The following is a 20,113-nucleotide window of genomic DNA, read 5'->3' as shown; positions in this document are numbered from 1 at the left end:
TAATATCAAATATCTTAAGTTGATTATCCTTAAAATATAGCCTACTGCAGGATTTCTAACAAAAGTATGTGTAGTTATACCTTCACTGGCCATGTTTCACACATGAGGTAAAGGTGAACTTCAGAATATTTCTTCAGAATGTGGATTTTCTTTTATTCATCCAGGCTCTGTCATATAGGCCCTATGCGTTTAATAATGTCATATTACAAAACACAGGTGATATGATCATGAACATGAGTAACTGCTGTAGAAAAAATCATACTAGAAAATAATATATGTGAATGCTTCACAAATAAACAATGGTTCTGAGGCACTCAAAAGGACTATACGTTTAAAAAGCCTTTATTTAAACTTGGCTATCCATTAAAAAACATGCCAACATGTTTCGGCCTCTGTGGCCTTCTTCAGGGCAAATTCAAAATGGCAGTCCATAGACTGCATACTATATATCTGCATGTGGTCACATGACCTAGAAGCACAGGTGCTCATCTGCACATATCACCTGACTGCAAGCAATTACAACAAGTCACATTTTCACATCAGAATAGTTTAAAATATCAATAGATACATGTAGCAAAAGGTTACTTTATATAAGACAAGTTACAGAAAAAAAAAGTCACATTGTGAAAAAGATATACGAACATTGATCACAAGGCATTGTCACATTTTTTGGAGAAGAGACCACCAGAACAGATGCCCCCAGCAGAGTTTATCTTAAAACTAACAGAATGGACACTAACTTACAATGTTTTCTTATTCCAAAACAGATTCTTTAAGCAGATAAAAGGTACAGCAATGGGAGCATGCTTTGCACCAAATTATTCAAATCTGTTTATGGGTCTCTGGGAGGAAACATTTGTCTATTCGAGTCTAAATGAGTATGTTAATAAGATTGTATGGTGGGGTAGATATATCGACGATGTTCTTCTTATATGGTCTGGGTCACAGCAAGAGCTGCTACAGTTTCATGCGTATCTTAATAACACTAATCCTAATTTGAAGCTGAGTCTAGAGTTCTCATTAACAAATATCCATTTCCTAGATCTGGAGATATCAAAAGATGACAAAGGTGAATTGCACACGTCCGTGTTTAGAAAACCCACTGATCGGAATACCATACTGAGGGCAGAAAGCTACCACCCACCTTGGTTAATAGAGAATATCCCTTTTGGCCAATTTCAAAGGATTAAACGCATATGTGATTCTGAAGATGTTTTTGATAAAAATGCTCAAGACATGGTTCAAAGGTTTAAGAAAAGAGGATATAAACACAAGACCTTAGATATAGCCTATAATAGAGTTAAAGAAATTAGTAGAGAACAGCTGTTGGTTCAGAAACAGAGGCGACAACAAGAGCAAAATCAAGTTTATTTTGTTACACAATACAGTAGTTAAGACAATAAGATAAAGCAAATATTAAAGAAGAATTAGGACATAATAAAAAGTGATACCGTTTTGAGAGATGTATTGCCGGAGGTACCTACTATCACCTTTAAACGAGCTCCTACTCTAAAAGATAGTCTTGTGAAAAGCTATATGCCTCTTGTACAGAATAAAACCTGGCTAGGCATAAAAAGAGGTAACTATAAGTGTGGAAACTGTAATCACTGTAACAATATGTTCAAGACCAATATTTTTACAGATGTGACATCAAATCGTGAATACATACACTCATTTATTAATTGCAATACATCATTCGTCGTCTATAGACTTGAATGTCCTTGTGGCTGTTTTTATATTGGAAGAACCAAACGTAAGCTTAAAGAAAGATTAGCAGAACACAAATATGCGATAAGAACAAGCAACCATCAATACCCTATGGCTCTACATTACAAAGAGGCGAACCACGGAAGTAGCGATTCTCTAAAAATCTTTGGGATAGAACATGTTAAAACATCACCAAGAGGGGGAGATAGACTCAAAACACTTTTACAAAGAGAATCCTTTTGGATTTATATTTTAAAAGCTAATCAATACCATGGTCTAAACTTGGAATTGGATTTTTCTCCTTTTTTGTAACAGATTATATGCACATGTCAATGTTTTGCTATATCTATCTATATTGATATTTCAAATTGTATCTTGATGTGGAAAGTGGTAAAATATAGAAAGTGTAAAATTGTTTAATATCTGAGACTGCACATATTTATAAGAGTATGAAATGAAATTAAATATTTTTCACAATGTGACTTTTTTTTCTGTAACTTGTCTTATATAAAGTAACCTTTTGCTACATGTATCTATTGATATTTTAAACTATTCTGATGTGAAAATGTGACTTGTTGTAATTGCTTGTAGTCAGGTGATATGTGCAGATGAGCACCTGTGCTTCTAGGTCATGTGACCACATGCAGATATATAGTATGCAGTCTACGGACTGCCATTTTGAATTTGCCCTGAAGAAGGCCACAGAGGCAGAAACATGTTGGCATGTTTTTTAATGGATAGCCAAGTTTAAATAAAGGCTTTTTAAACGTATATTCCTTTTGAGTGCCTCAGAACCATTGTTTATTTGTGAAACATTTCTGGATCTCCAAACTGAAGAGCACCAGAGGAACACACCTTTCAATACCCAAGTAGCACTCCTAGTAACTCGTTTGTGTATATATGTGAATGCATTGGTTAAATCATTAAGTAAAAGCAACATCAAGATAAAGTAATTGTATATAGAAGTGGAAATGTACACTTTTAAATGTATGCATAACAAATCAAAACAAAAAAAAGAATAAGAAGGAACATATAATTCTTACCTTATTACAACGCTGATATGACGCCCTGAACTGAAGTAATCTGTCTGAAGATCTGAGGTTTTATCTCCTTTGTGAGATCCACCTACAAAACATTCCCCATACGGTTTTTATCCAATAGTTTTCATGCATTTCTTAATGATGAGTGCATTTTTCAAAGATGATAATAAAGACTAGCTTAAGTTAAAGTAGTATCAGATTAACTCTTTACACTCTTTACAATGTCTTGCAAAAGGCATGAAAACAACAAATTTTTATTTTATAACTAATTAAATTGAGAAAATGTGTTTTTTTCACTACTCCCATAGTGATATGATTGCAGGAAAAAAAGTTTTCATTGAACATTGATGAAGCAAAACATTTTATGTGAAAATAAATCAAAAGTGGTTTGTTTGTTTGTTTGTTTGTTTGTTTGACCATCTTATAAAGGCAAGGTGGGGTAAAAGGCTCACAGCATGGGGAAAAAGTCACAGAGTATTGATACAAATACTTTGGCTATAAAACAATATGTATTTAATACTTGCTCAAAACAATCACTTTAGCAAAGTTTGTACTATTTTTGTTTTGTTTTTCGTAAATAAAAGAATACATTTTTGCTTAATAAATATACTATCATTAAACTATGTTCATTTCATAAAATATAGAAACAAAATTTTTAAAAAAAGTAAAGATTCTGAAGGCTTTGAAGGAGATCCCATTATAATTTAATAAAGCTTTACAGTAGGAACAAATACATATAAAATTGTATGATATGATATGATTAATATATTTTTAAATAATATTGTTTCATTATAAATATGGTGATTATCTCTAAGGTCATAAATAATGTGCTAAATAAATTAAGGTCTAGATGGATTGATTTCTGAATGGTTGGAGAATGGCCAACGTACTCCAAAAAGACAGCACAAGGAGGTGGCAGGCGGCTGATGATTTGGGCTGGAATGTTGGGAAGTGAGTTGAAAGGTCCTTTTAAGGTCTCTGAGGGTGTGAAAATCACTTATGCAAGATATGTGAGTTTATAACTGAACATTTTCTGCTATGGTATAAAAAGAAGGATAGTGCCATCTGAAATAAAATGTTTTTTTTTTTTTTTTTTTTTTTTTTTTTTTTCATGCAGGACAACGCACAATCCCATGCTGCAAAAAAAAAAACAAAAAAAAAAAAACACCATAGCATAAAACTGTTGTAAAATGTATTTATGCACCTACTGTAAACATTTCTCTTTGTGAGCTTTAGTTAGAAGAGGAGGAAATGCAACATGCAGCCAGCATGCATTCTTGAGATACCAGAGACACCAGCAGCTTAAATGACCTGTTTGCTGCTCAGCAGTGGCATTTTTATAGCTGCACTTTTATTAAAATTAATTTGTTTGGAGAAACTTTCATTAATAAGCCTTTATCTGACCAAATTCTTCTTTGCTCTAAGTCACTTTTCACAAAATATTAGTTTGTTTTCATGCCTTTTTCCAAACATTGCACCATTTCATGCTTTCATCTTTAGAAAAAGGTTAACAAACCTGTCTGAGATTGATAGGTTGTACCCAGTTACCTAAAAAGATATGATAAATAAAACAAACAAACACCTTCTTTGAAAAACTGTAATGTTTATTGTTCCGAAGATATGTCACGTGCATAATAATTTGGAACAGTGTATATTGACAAATTTTTCATGAATATAGATTTTTTATACCAAAGTGGCAGTGTAATAAAACACTTCTGCTAATAAGTTTTCTCACTGCTTAATACCTAAGAAAAAAATATATATATATATTAGTGTTTTGAATATGAAGATGACTGCTTATGTAATGACTAGGAAAAAAGGAAATGGACAAGTGATTTAGTTCCTGTCTGACTGCATTCCTGTTTTTTTGTTTCTTTTTGTTGTTTGTTTGTTTTTTGTTTTATAAAAAATGGTTACTGTCAGTATGGGGTTGAAAAACACGGGAATTAAAAGTGCTGGATCTATGTGCAAACAGTCTCTGTTATTAAACTAATTCAAACTAATTCAAACTCTTATACTGGAAATAGGAATAAAAATATGAAGAGCAAAACAACCACTTACTTACAACGAGGATTCACAAGGACATACAAAAATGAAGACTACTGTAGATATACACATGGAGAAACACTACGGACAAAACGAGGTAATTAATAAAACACAGGTGTGATACATGAGGGCAAATCAAACCATGGTAACAAATGAACACAGACAAAAGAAACTGATCTTGAAACAGTAGAAAACAACTCAAATAGCCTATACCAAAACAAACAGACTGAATGTGACATTCGCCAATCAATATTACATATTCCTGTCTTTAGCGACCCGGATATCTAACACGGATGGATCTACCTGTCACGATAATATAAAACTCTCCTGATATTAGAGTAACAATTACAGAGAATAACATAAAGCATATTTTGTTACCTTTTGGAGCTTGGAAGGGTTCAGTTTGAGCAGATGTTTAATACCATCATCACTGTCCTGGTCAGTGCTAATTTTTTCAGGCTACATTCAGCATCTGGCTCATATTCACGATCTCAAACATATTCTCAAAACTATAATTTTCAACATCTTCAAAATCAATATTTTGATCTCTGACAGCTTCTTCACCAGATCCACCATCAAGTGACTGTGCGGCACACTAATATTTGATTGCGTTCAGTAATTGCTCTGCAGTAAATCTTTGAGCTATTTCAAGGTTTGCTGAAATTTTCCTGGTTCCCTGTATCTTGTTTTTTTTTTTTTATCTTCTGACTGTTATTATTGTATTTTTTGTTTTTACCTGTGCCTCTGTGGTGGGCTCTGTCCTGTACTCCGTTGGGGCTGTGGCTGCTGGTGCAGTGTGTGAGAGGAAGATTTTTATTATTCAGAAAATAAATATATAGCCCACTATGATGAATAGGCCCCTCAGTTATTGCACAAATAATATATTTATTAAAGTATTGTTGTTTCATTGATTAATATAATTAAAAACATTATTATTACATCTCAAATCCTAAAATACATAAAATGTTTTTGCATGTTTGATAAGTTTGACTGACATCTGTGTTAGGCAATTAGGTGTTATCCAGGCTGTCTTAGGCATTTCACAACTGCGAGTTTGTCTGTGTTCACCCATTCAGATATAATTAGCAGTTGTGTTAGAAAAATAGCAGCGATGTTTAAGCAAAATTCTATAAAAAAAAAAAAAACTTTTTAAAATCTGCATTGATGTGAGAACCCATCCATCAGTCCACAGGTAACAGCAAAACGTTTTAATTCCAAGCTCAGGAGTTTCCGGCTCATTCTCTAACAGGTAAGCTGTTTTATTTTGAAAATCAGATCTTTTTTGTGTTATTTTGTATGTGGATGGGTTGTAGCTATTCTAAATGCTGTTAATTCACAACTGATAAAAGTTCACGTCTGTGTTTTGTATTTGTAATTGAACAGACGTGAGAGATTCTTTCTTATAGTTTGAGTATTTTAATCTGCAACAGTATTTAGTGCTTGGGCCTATCATGAATACATTTTGGTTATGTTGACATTGGACATACTTTTTCCCTACAGAGTTACAAACGTATTTATTTTCAATAAAAACAAAGAAAAAAATTATTGACATTACCTTAATATTGAGTCCATTAGTTTGCTCTGGGTATAAGGAATATATAGGAAAGTGAAGGACCCTTTGTGAAAGTGCCCACTCCAAAAATAAAAAGTGCCCACTCCATGCCCGGCCAAAAATAAAATTCTGTCTACGCAACTGGTGTAGGGGGATCCGCACTGTAACAATACCCAATCAATGAACTCTAGTAAAATTCCCTCGAGGGCTGTCTCCCTCAGCGCTTGAGTACGCTGATTCAAACCTGCCCGTTAAAATACGCAGAGGCTGTCGTCGCTGTAATGGACAAGATAGACCAGATCTAAAAACCTCTGCCTATGCACCTAAAGGGAAAGATCCCCCTGGGAAAAGAGAAGGTCGACGGAGCCAAAAAGGGATGATTCTCAGATTAAGGACCTAGAAGTCCATGGTGAAGACAGAGCAACGACTGACCAAGGTGGAGCCGGAGGGATGAGGAAGCCCAGGTGGAGCTGACAGGTCGAGGTGCCGAGGTGGGTTGATGGGTTTGTAAGTTTGAGGTAGCGTTCAAAAATGGTCTCCTTGGCCGAGTTGGAGGCAGCAGGGTGGGAGCATCAACAAAGACACAGGCTTGGTGCTGGGCGACAAAACGGGCTTGGTTCTGGGCGACGAAACAGGCTGGGAAACAGGCTGGGAAATCTTCTCACACTCATTCATAATAGTCACTGTAAAACTGAACAGTTTAACTGAAAGTTCATTGTTCTTAATAGAAAAAAAGTTACCTGAACTCAAAATTTGATTGTATTATGATGAACTAATGGTCAATAAATAAAGTCATGTCGAAAAGTTCGTATTTAAGAGTTAAACGCACATGAACGCCACCACAAAGTTGTAAAGACAAGTGGGAAGCTTAGGATTTTCTTTAAGCCCCGATCTTTACGAGTTGGGGGCATGTCAGTGAGAAACGTGGTGGAATACCACAATATTTATAGGTATTTAGCAATGATATTGTCAGGCCTGCACAAAATATAATAGCATTGTAATATTACAATATAATATGTAATGATAGTTTACAGTGACTTCATAAATTTATAAAAAAAAAAGTTAAATAGCAAAAAACACGAGATGCACATTTTTTGTTCTTCATTTTCTAGAAGTAGAGTTTAAAAACCTTGTGTAGTTAATTAAGAGAAGGTAGGCTACAACGGCATCTTGCTCCGACGAAAAAGACTTGAACGCACCTGACGTCTTAAGTACAACTGCTCAACTTGTAAATGTGAACTACCCAGGAGGACTTGAACACACCATTAAACTGACGGAGTTGAAGCAGATTTCTGTTATGTTGAAATTTTGTAGGGTTACCATTGTGGTGAAGGCTATATATATACACTGCATGTTGATGAACTATGTACATGCAAGTAAATAGTGATAGCCTCCTCAATAGTTACATTAGCACATGCAAGTGCGCTGTTGCTAACTAGCATTTATTTAGTTATTATGATATTAACTCAAATTTCATATTCAATATTTCAATTATTAACATGTTTGTATTTTACAAAATAAAAATGTAAAGTTCTTCTAACTTAATCTTTGGGTTAGTTACATAGTGAAGGTTCAGAGAAATTGATACTCCAGGTACTCCATTAATACATTTTATAGTGAATTTTGAGCTTTGATTTGAGCTTTGTGACATGGTGCATTATCCTGCTGGAAGTAGACACTTGTAGTACACGTCCCATAAAGGGACCAGTAGAAGTTGAACGCATACACTAACAAGTTTAGTAAAACAAAGTCTATCGCATCAGCTGTGTGTTGTGGATTTATTTCTACATAGTGTACCAAGTTTTGATAATGCAATAAAAGGACACTAGGCGAACACGTCCGATACTCTTCTGACGCCCGAGAAACATTTACTGGTTTGCAACGAACTTTGAATTGTTTACATCATGTCTGAGAAGAAAGCGCCAGCTCGCACACATACAGAGAGTTTTCATATCAGCATTCCTGACAAATTCAATTATGCTGATGGCAAAGATTGGCCAAGATGGATCAGAAGATGGATCATTTCCGAAGATACTGTCACATCGGGAATTCCAGGTCAATACTCAAATTTACTTTATGGGTGATGGAGCGAAGGATATTTTGAATGCTTCCACTTTAAATGCAGAGGAAGAGCTTAACTACACTGCAGTGTAAAACTGTTTCAATAATAATTTTGTGGGGAAGCATAACGTAATTTTCGAGAGAGCTACGTTTAATATGCGTAAACAAGAACCCGGAAAGTCAACTTATAGCTTTATAACAGCCGTCCATAAGCTACTGTAGCAAAAAGTAATAAGTGATCGCCTTGGTGTGGGAATAACAGACATGGCACTTTCAGAAAAACTCCAGCTGGACTCAGACTTGATAAGCAGTTAAACAGAGCTATCAGTCAGGTGAAACAGAACGAGACAGTAAAACAGCAGCAAGCTGTTATACGGGGCAGTTCTTCACAGACTTCTTCACAGAAAAGTGAAGGGAATGCAGTTTCAGGACCAGTAAAAAGAAAACAGGCAGCATATGACAGTAAACAACAAGCAGGACATGCAATGAAACAGACAGAGAATGTATCAAACATGAGTAAATGTTTCAAATGTGGCAGAATCCCCTCTCATGGTTGGATGGAATGTTAGAAATGTGGTAGAAGGGGGAATTATGCAGTAGCATGTCGATGGTACTCAGACATAACACTGAATGGGGAAAACATTTAATTCAAAATAGACACTGGTGCTGCAGTCACAGCCATTCCCATGAAACTATGTGACTACAGGAGGTACGGAACTTTGATGGAAACAAAGGCCCAATAATAAACGGCTACTAGTGGCAGGACAAGTAATGTAAACCAGAGCCGTGAGGCCTCAGCTGAAGCCAAGACAAGCAGTATGGATCTATAAATCGCAATAACCAGCAATTGTGCTTGGCATAGCAAATACACCAAGGTCATAGTTCAAGCAGGAACAGAGAAACAGAGCCCACCTTCATGCTCAACCAGAGCCCTCTGTGCCGGCACCGGAGACCCCGGGGTTCCAGAGGGAAACTACATCAGTTCAACCAGAGCTCTCTGTCAGAATGCCAAGACTGCAGTGCCTATAGAGAGAAGCAGAGGTGGAACAGGTGCCTGAAACAGCATGCACAGAGAGAGTGCACATTGAGAAAAGGAGAAAGCCTCCAAGAAGATAAATCAATGTGGCTTAGAGACTATGTTCACTGAGCTAAGCATAATTAAGTCAAAAGAAAAAAAAGAGCACACTTGTATTCTAACATGTTTGTTTACTTGTTCACAGGAAATGTGTTTACAGAGGTATTCAACAGTTAAGGTTGCCCCCTGAGGAGGGGAGATGTAGTAGATGTCCCAAAAAAGGGACCAGTTGCGTGTATGGACTAAAAAGTTTAGTAAAACAAAGTTTGTCATATCAGCTGTGTGTGTTGTGGATTTATTTCTACAACACTGCGGTCATAAAGGGATAGACGGTCAGTAACCAAAACTTAGGTAGGCGTTTAAACCATGTTCAGTTACTACTATAGGACCCAAAGTGTGTCAAGAAAACATCCTCCACACTATTTTTCCCCTACAGAACTGCCTCTCACTGGATATTTAATCTTTTTCAGGCCATTCTCTGTGAACCCTAAGGTTGCGCATTCAAATCTCAGGAGATCAGCAGTTTCTGATATGCTCAGACCAGCCTGTTTGGCACCATCAAACACACCACATTTAGGCCCCGTTTACATGTACATGGTTATTTTGAAAAACTGAGACATTTCCCTTCGTTTGTGCCCTTCGTTTACACGCAAACGGAGAATTCGCGTCTGAAAACGATTCTTTCTAAAAACTCCGGCCAGAGTGGAGATTTTGGAAAACTTCGTTTGCATGTTTGCATGTAAACTGAGAAAAACTGAGTTTTAGGCAGCCGACGTCACAGTATGTGACTATTTTCGGGATTATGATTGGCTAACGTGAGCTTGAGCTTCTCGTTACTTACTCGTTACTATGTTCTTGACGGCATATACACGGGTTCGTGTAAACTAACACTTTTCTGAAAACTGACAGGTGTTCACGATGTTATTTTTGAAAACGGAGAGGGGTGAAATGTCCGTTTATGAAAATAGCCGGCCACATGCATTATACGTGTAGCCTTATAGTCCCTCAAATCACCTTTCTTCCCCATTCTGCTGCTCAGTTTGAACTTCAGCAGATTATCTTGACCATGTCTACATGCCTAAATGCATTGAGCTCCTGCCATGTCATTTGCTGGTTAGATATTTGCATTAATTAATAGTTGAACAGGTGTAATAAAGTGGCTGGTGAGTGTACCTATTCAACTCATGACATGATTTTCAGATATTTGTAGGGACAAATTCATAGCCATAATCTCACAGCTGACAGACTTCCTCCTTCCATTTGAAATGGGTATGTCCCTTAAAATATCTGAAAATCATATCATGAGATGAATAGATAAAAATAACTTACTCTGAGGCAGAAAATTTTCATCAAAGTTCACATCTCCACAAACTTTTATCTAAGTTGGTCAACAGCCACTAAATGATATAAAATGTTGCCATTTTTAGGTCACTCAAAACTGAATGCAGCTCATGGACAAAGCCAGGACCAATAGCAAAGGAGTTCTGGGCCCCCTGACAAAACATTGATGTTTGTTGTGGTGGTGATTAGATGAGATCTGTGGGGACGTCACAATCATACTGCATTGTGGGACATATAGGTGCCTGAAGTGTACATATGAAGTAGACTCGCTCCCTCGGTCAAAATCGAGGGAACGAGGGTCTGTCCATATAAACTTCCCTCGTCCACTTCACGAAGTGGAACGCACTTCAAAATGGTGGCAGGGATTCCCCCGAGGGGAAGTGCTTAGGGAAGTTTGCAAGTGCCTGTCTAAAAGTGGACTGGAACGCAGCCCTATACTGTGAGATCCACAATGAACAGGAAATAGAAAAGGGGTCCTCAGAATTAAAGATGACCATGACATTGCTTGATTAATTATGACGGAGTTGACGCAAAGTGAGGGCACAACTTTGATATGCATTTTTTAATGGAAAATATAATTCAAGATTAACTTTTTGTATTGTTTGATATATTACAGATCTCTGCCTTTCAATTTAAATGTATATTTTTTAATTTGTTGCATTTTTTAACACTTTGTTTGGCAGTTTTACATTGTGACCTCATACTGCAGACAAGTTACATTACATGTAAACAAAAGGAATCGCCGGTGCAGCACAGATGTCTACTGATTAAAATATTTATTAAAGGTGCATAACAATAAATGACTAACGTTTCGATGTGGTTACATCTTCATCAGAGTCCTTGTCCTCAAGGACTCTGATGAAGATGTAACCACATCGAAACGTTAGTCATTTATTGTTATGCACCTTTAATAAATATTTTAATCAGTAGACATCTGTGCTGCACCGGCGATTCCTTTTGTTTGAATTGTTTTGTCCTGCCCTGGTTGCACCGGATTGTTTGTGGATTACAGAAGCGCAGAGAACTCTCTTTTCAATTGATTACATTACATGTATTTTAAGTATAGAGCATGTATTTAAAATAATACTAAAGAATCTATTTAAAAATAAAAGCAACAAATGTCCTGAGTATCCAGATTTCCTTTAGATGTAACTTTTTTTTTAACATGAAGAGGGCTTTTTTTGTGTAGGACATGTTTGTCCCTTATCTCAAGAATCAGTGCTATACATTTAGGGTAACATAAAAGTTACAACTTATGCCTGCTAATGGTTAGGATACTTCAGAATTGCTTAACCATCATAATAAGGGTTTGTCAAATAAAACAACTTGTTTGAAAAGCGACTTGTTGAAAAAAGCAGGAAATGTGTTAAATATGTAAATGCATTTTCAGGCCAAAGTAGCCTAAACAAAGAATGAGGAAAGACACTATTGCGTGAGGAAGAACGATTGCATGTCAGACAGTCATCATATCTGATAGACTTACCTGAAAATCCAGTCAAGAGATTAATTGATAAAAATGAAATTTTCAGAGCTCAGCGGTTATATACACGTCACCATATAGTCCGGCTATGTGTAACCCACTTTTAGCCCAAATAACATTTAATCTGGATAAATGTATTTTTTTTTCCAAAATAACTTGTGAGATGTATGATATTCCATCATGTAAGCAAAGTCAACTGTGATTACAAGTTGTTTAGTTTGCTTTATTTTACATGTTATATGTGTAGGCTGTGCGTAGCCACGATTTAGCTCGTATTCAGACCCGGCTATTGTACACCGCTTTTAGTCAAAACTGATTAATTGTAGGTTTTTTTGCCAGGAAGTGCATGGAATGGTTGATATTTCATCACGTTCGCATTGGTAATGATATCAACAAGGTTCAATGTGTCATTTCACGACATGGTCGATGTCGATCTGTAGTCACGATTTAGCTCCGAATTGGACGGGCTATATGCGGTCTGCTAAAGCCCACATGGCGAAATCAAGGCAATCTACGTCGGCTACAGCTTGGCTATAGCCCTGATTCAGACCAGCGATATAGTATAAGAATATTAGTCTTAAAAATGTTTTCGCTCACACAGCTTAATGTTTGCTGTCACACTCACACCTAAACATAGGCTAACATACACAATCTACGATATGACTGTCTATCATTTCAAATTAAATCAAATGCAATGGCATTTCTCAACCACTAGATGGCACAATCGAAACACTACTGAGACATGACTACTGGGGGCGTTTTTCCACTGGGTTCGTTTGCTGCGGTCCGAACCCGAGTGCGCTAGTTCCCGGCGCTCCCCGCAGCGTTGGTCTGGTTTCACACTCAATTAGTTGTATCGAACCCAGGTGCGTTTGCAGTGATCTTACGTCATCGCAAACGCACACGGAAAACGCATGGAGAATACAACTCGACTGAGCATAGCTGTAATTTGTCGGGTTTTTTTGGTGCTATTATGCACAACATAGTGAGAGACAACTACGTTTATGTGCATTATATGGTGTAATTCAGCACATATCCAGGGGACGCCGTGTTTCTGCTGCTCGTAGAAGATTTTTTTGAATGAGGAATGTTTTTTGAATGAGATTTGTATGAATTTGAATGAGGCACCTCACCTCTTCAGTGTCCCACAACGTTCCCCTGCCACTCATTTAAAAAATAAAAACATGACTGTGATAGCCTTTAAAATTGGTCTGATTTCTTCAAGTGTTCGCTATGTTTTTTTTTTCTAATATGCGTATCTTAAAGCGTACTATGTTTACTATGGTAACGGTTAGCGCGCATAGTCTTTTGCATCACAAACAGAAGGCATTCAAACATGAACGCGATTTAAATTATTTTATTTTGGTTGTCTTGTGTGAGGAAACAATGCCGACAGACAGTGATACGCATGCGCGGGATATTATACTTCCTGAACAAGCGCGCACCCGAGTCCGTGTTGCTTGCACATTAACGCGAACCACACCACGGTTCGGGAGCAACCGAGCTCAGACCACCTCCTCCAGGTAGTCTCGGGTTCGGTACTCTAGTGCGCACCCGGGTCCGATGACAGCGTTCACATTAGCGATTTTTCATGCGAACCGTTCCCCGGTCCGCACTAAACTGCCAGTGTGAAAGCGCCCCTACTGGCATTGCGCGACTAGATCACTTTAGCCAGATCTCGCGACACACATTTCCTCCATTTTCAATTTTACTTTACACGAGGCTGCTGTCAGAGAGCAACGGGCGAGCAACACTCTGAAAACCTTCAAATTTCTACTTCGATCTTGTAAGTATGCGTGTTATTTTTGTTATGTTCATTGTTTAAATTAGTTAGTTGTTATAATGTGTAGAAACCGTGACATTTTAACATTAGGCCTACCATGCAGAGTACTAGTGATGGCAAAATGAGGCTTCCTGAACCACTGAGACCTCGCAGCCCATTGCTTCAGCCAATGGTTCATTACTCGAAGCTTCATTCAGCATTGCTCACTAGTGACACCTAGCTACTGTGCAAAGAAATAGCAGACAAATGAATTAATTCTGAATGAATTCTGAACCCCCCCCCCCATTTTATAAAAAAATATATATTTTTATAAAAAATGTATATTTTATAAAAACATTTTTATAAACAAAATTATTTATTATTTATTTTGTACTCACTGTTAATGTCTGTAATCTTTCATTTGCAATAATAAAAAGACATGATCAGACATTTGTTCATTACCTGTGTATAATATAAAATATGTATCTTTCTCTGTCTGAATTTACTTGTGCAGAGACACACACACAGTTAATTAATTATTCATAAATTGTTTGGATAGTGACAGTATGAACAGCAACAGTGACACTGTTTTGAGTGCAGTGCTTATGGTGGAGGGAGATTAAACTGCAACAGAATAGTCTGGAAGGAAGGATTCTAATAGATTTTTATTGAGAAACAGAATTATTTCAAGTGTGTTGGGGTTTAGATGATTCCTCTTCTCGGACAAAATCTCTCCAGCCTTGGAAAAGATCCTTTCACAAGGAACAGGGGATGCAGGGGCCAGGGGAACATAAAAATGCCAGTGCCAGCTGGTATAAATGAGGACACTGATGCTTCTGTTGAGCACAGACAGGGGAGGATTCCCTCTTTCTTGCTGGCTCCATTACCAGGAAAAAGGAAGAGTCACAAAAAGCAAACAAATCCAAAAGGGCAATCCAAATAAAAAAGCAGTCCAGTCCAGATCCAAAAATCCAGAGCAATCCAAATAATCTTATCTAATTAATAACAAGACTATAATATAGCTACTATAATTAATAATAACAATATACTATAACTATTCTAACCTGATAATGTAATAATATATAGCCCTAACACATATATGACACAATAACGAAAATGACGATGACAAAACTCTTTAACTCTGACTCTCTGACACTACTACAACTGCTTCTTCTACTCCTGATCAACACCCACAAGGTGGCGCGAGTTTCGAACCGCTTTTTATCCGGAAGCGACACTCGGACCGAACCGATGACGTATCCACACAAACCGAGGCCTCGTTTGTCATTAGTCACGTGATCTTCACGTTAACAACACAAGCCTCGAATCGCGGCTTCATCTGGAACGCCCATTTTTTTCTCGACACAAGCTCCGACGCCTCGGTTCAAATGTCACATCACTACAGAGTACTATTTTTCTCCAACAATTTAACGTTACCTGCACGTGTTATTGCAACTGTGTGCCCATATCTAAATTCAAGGTGGTAAGCATGAAACTGAATATTATCATTACTATTTTTTTATTATTATTATTAAAGATACCAATATATTTTTGTTTTTAGATTAGAGTAAGAAATAATTGTCTTTGATTTAATGCAAATTTTCAAAGTACTTTACATAAAACTTAACAGCAACATTGTGCAACATGAAAAGAAATGCTAAATTTTTTTTCCCCTTTCCAATTAATAAAAGGTAGTGGCAAACAGTAAAGTCTTTAAACTTGATTTAAAAGAATTAAAATATGCAGCATACATTCAGTTTTCAGTGAATTTTTTTCAGATATGGTGCATAAAAACTGAATGCTGCTTCTCCATGTTTTGTTTTGACTTTTTTTTTTTTTAATTTTGACTTATATGGAGATATTCTTGTGCCAATAAAAATGAACGTAGCTTTTCAAGAAACTAATGAAAATATAAATTGAAACTAAATAAATTATCTCTAAAACTGAAAAAGAATAAATCGCAGGCAAATTTTTTGACTTCGTTTTTAATACACTGCATGTTTTGCTAACTATTTCTCATATTTCAATCGCTGATCTGAACTTACAAATGCGCTTCCAGAGTTTTCATTTAGGCTTCTGAAGTTTTTGTTCTCTTACGAGAGGTTCTCTCGTATTGCGTAGTTGCTTACGCTACGGGAAAGCCTTTCTTTCTCGAGATACTGAAGCCAAAAATTATCCTTAATTTTTATAATCTTGTCAACGCAGTGCGGCAGCCTGCAGACCTAGGGCAAGCTAACTAGCGTGCCTATTGGCTGCCCTGCGGCAACTGCAGCAGCCTACCGCTGAGCCCTTGGCGTGACGTCACGACCAATGAGCGCGCTTAATGCGTCACAGCCCGCGAAAAGGGGTGTGGCTTAGCGTATATAAACAGGGCTCGGAGGCTGCTTCTCTGATTTCTGTCTTTTCAGCGAAGCTCTTCGCATCGCTGCTCTCTGAGGAAGCCGCCGTCGAAACAAGCGACCAGCACGCCGAGGATCTCAGCCTGAGGACGCCGGCCGCCTTCGCCGCCTTCAGCTTTCCCTGCCTGCTTCGCTATCCGGCGAATATATCCTTTACTGCTCTGTGTTGTATGTGTTTGTGTGTTCGCCCCGCGACACACTTTGCATCTAAAAGAGCGCGAGGCGTTGTTGCAAATGCCTCGCTCATCCTGTGGCTCGTGCAGAGCCCCGCTCAGCGATGGAGACCGCCACGTGGTTTGCGCTCTCTGCCTGGGCTTCGACCACGCAGCCCGCGCCCTCTCCTCGGGCGGCTGCGAACAGTGTGAGGACTTGCCGATGTCGACCCTGCGGGCTCGACTCGCCATGTTTGCCGATCCTCCACCTTCCCCGGCTGCCTCTTCAGGGCCGCGTAAGAAGAAACGCCGCTCTCAAAGGCCTCCCGAGCCGGTGGTTATAGCTGAGCGCTCGCCGGAGCCCCTCCCGCGAGCCTCGCTTTCTCCTTCTCCCCCGCCCTTCACCGACGCGCAGCGGCCGGCTACTGCCCGCACTGCCGTCGCCTCAGGGGATGAAGCAGATGACGCCGCTGACAGCTGCTCTCTGCTTGCTTCGGACAGCGAGGAGTGGTCGGGCTCTCACCGCTCCGCCTCCTCGACTCCTGAGTCTGGCAGGTCCCGCTCCAGTGTCGACGCGGAGCTTATCCGCCTCCTCACCAAAGCGGTCGACCGACTGGGATTGGACTGGTCCCCACCCAAGGAGCCCGCGCCTAACCGACTCGACGGGTGTTTTCTGCCTAGCCGCCGCCAAGCGCCAGCCTCTAGGTCAGCACCCTTCCTGCCTGAGCTCCACGAGGAGCTATCGAAGTCGTGGAGCGCGCCCTTCTCCGCTAGACTCCGCTCGTCTGTCTCCTCGGCTCTCTCCCAGGTGGACGGGGCCGCCGAGAAAGGCTATACCGGCATCCCTTCCGTTGAGGAAGCGGTGGCAACGCACCTTTGCCCGCCGTCTGCTAGATGGCGCTCAAAGTCTGCCCTGCCGTCTAAAGCCTGCAGGACCACATCAGCTCTCGCCGGCCGCGCATTCGCCGCCTCCGGCCAAGCTGCTTCCGCCCTGCACTCGATGGCTGTTCTTCAGATCCTGCAAGCCGACCTCCTCTGCGAATTGGACGAGAAGGGCTCGGATCATACAGCCTTAACAGATCTGCGCAGCGCGACGGACCTTTCGCTCCGTGCTACCAAGACCGCTGCACAAGCCATCGGCAGATCTATGGCCGCGCTCACCGTCATCGACAGACACTTATGGTTGACGCTGGCGGATATGAGTGAGTCAGAACGCGCTGTTTTCCTCAACGCCCCGCTCTCGCCCACCGGCCTCTTCGGCCCTGCGGTCAGCGGGATTGTGGACCGCTTCTCTGAAGTGCAGAAGGCGTCGCAGGCTATGAATCTCTTCCTGCCTCGCCGCTCGAGCCCAGCCGCAGGCCGCTCTCAAGCTCAGCCTCCTGCGCGCAGCTCCACACAGCGCTCGTCTCGGCCACCAACCACTTCGCAGCGACGCCAGGGCGGCCGCCCTAGGTCGCGCTCGACCAGCCGTCACAGACCGCCGCCCCCCCGGGGTCCGCGTCCCAAGATAACGCTGAAGTCTGAGCCCGCGAAGTCCTCCTAGCACCCGCAGGGAGGAAGAGATGGCTGAGTCCCGCTGCGGCCGGACCGCCATCAAAACGCCCAGCTCTGTCAGTCCCCTCAGTGCAGGCTACTGCAGCAGCTTACACCGCAGCCAACGAGCCAGTAATACCACTCGCTCGCCTGCACACAAACGCCGTTTTTACGGCGGCCCAAATAAATCTCAGAAAGAGTGTAAATTCGGGCTTTCCGGCTCCGGCCGAAGGTGTTGTAAGTGTAGAAAATGTGCCCACTCCCACGTGCTCACTGCTTCACACAAACACGGTCCCCATGGTAACGCGTTCAGAGCGCTCTCTCATAAAGCGGTCACACGCCGCTCGAGTAATAAGTGTAGTAAATGTGCCCACAACTCTGTGCTCACATCTACCTGTAACTCGCTCTGCCACTCGGTTACCCCGGGCAACAGCGGCTCAGGCCGAGGGTGTTATAAGTGTAGAAAATGTGCCCACTCCCATGTGCTCACTGCTTCACACAAACAGGGTCCCCATGGTAACGCGTACAGAGCGCTCTCTCATGAAGCGGTCGCAAGCCGCTCGAGTATTAAGTGTAGAAAATGTGCCCACAACCTTGTGCTCACACCTACCCGCTGCTCGCTCTGCCAGCCAGTTACCTTGGGTCACGGACCCTCTAAAGCTCCCAAACACTGGCCGTGTCATAAGTGTAAACCCTGCGCCCACTCACGAGCACGCGCACTCACTTGTAGACATTATAATCCCCACGCCACTCTCGCGCCTGGGGTGTTTGACAGCAAATCACGCTCCATCCGATGGGACCGAGCTACTGAACGCTGTACAGTCGGCCAATACTGTTTACCAGCCCCCGTGTTCGAGCACCAGCGGCGCGTGCGCCGCGCCATTCTCTCTGATACAGGCTCCCCATCCCGCGCAGCGCGGCGATCTGAGCCCAGAGACCATTCGACCCCTAGCTATGCATGCGGAAGCATGGGAAGCGATTCAGGGCGCGTCAGAATGGGTGCTGAAAACTATAAAACACGGCTATTCGCTTCAATTCGCTCGTCGCCCTCCGCACTATACAGCACAGACGGAGACGAGAGTGAGTTCAGAAGCTGCGCACCTGCTTCAAGCAGAAATAGCGAAGCTGCTGCGCAAAGGGGCTATAGAACAGGTTCATCCTTCTTTGAGCGAGTCGGGCTTTTACAGCCGCTACTTCCTCGTGCCCAAGAAGGACGGAGCGTTCAGACCTATTTTAGATCTGAGACATCTGAACAAAGCCCTCATGAGACGGCCGTTCAAAATGATCACAACCAGAAAAATCCTCGCGCAGATTCGCCCAGGAGACTGGTTTATCTCTCTCGATCTAAAAGACGCATACTTTCAGATCCAGATAACTCCCCGTCACAGGCCATTCTTGAGATTCGCCTTCGAGGGTCGAGTATATCAGTACACAGTCCTGCCGTTCGGCCTGTCTTTGGCACCCCGTACATTTACGAAATGCATTGACACGGCCCTCGCTCCCCTGAGGAAACAGGGAATGCGAATACTGAATTATCTGGACGATTGGCTTATTCTAGCGCAGTCAGAGACGGAACTTGTGTCTCACAGAACAGCGCTTCTCAGCCATCTGGAGGAGCTGGGTCTCTCGGTCAACTGGACCAAGAGCTCGCTATCACCCCGTCAGTCAATTTCCTTTCTTGGAATAGAACTGGACTCGGTGGCTATGACGGCCAGACTGTCGGAGCAGCGCGCGCGCCGCATCCGCCTCCTCGCCGCATCCCTCCAAATAGGCAGCCGGGTTCCGCTGAGGACATTCCAGCGTATCCTGGGGCATATGGCCTCAGCTGCAGCAGCGCTCCAGCTGGGTTTACTGCGCATGCGCCCGCTCCAACGCTGGCTGAAAATGCGCGTGCCCCACCGAGCCTGGGCGGCCGGCGGCTTGCGAGTCAGAGTGAATCAGGGCTGCATTTCAGCCCTGCAGCCC

This window comes from Scardinius erythrophthalmus, assembly GCF_964197995.2.
Source record: "Scardinius erythrophthalmus genome assembly, chromosome: 11".
NCBI classification, from domain to species: Eukaryota; Metazoa; Chordata; class Actinopteri; order Cypriniformes; family Leuciscidae; genus Scardinius; species Scardinius erythrophthalmus.
This window is presented reverse-complemented; position numbering follows the sequence as displayed.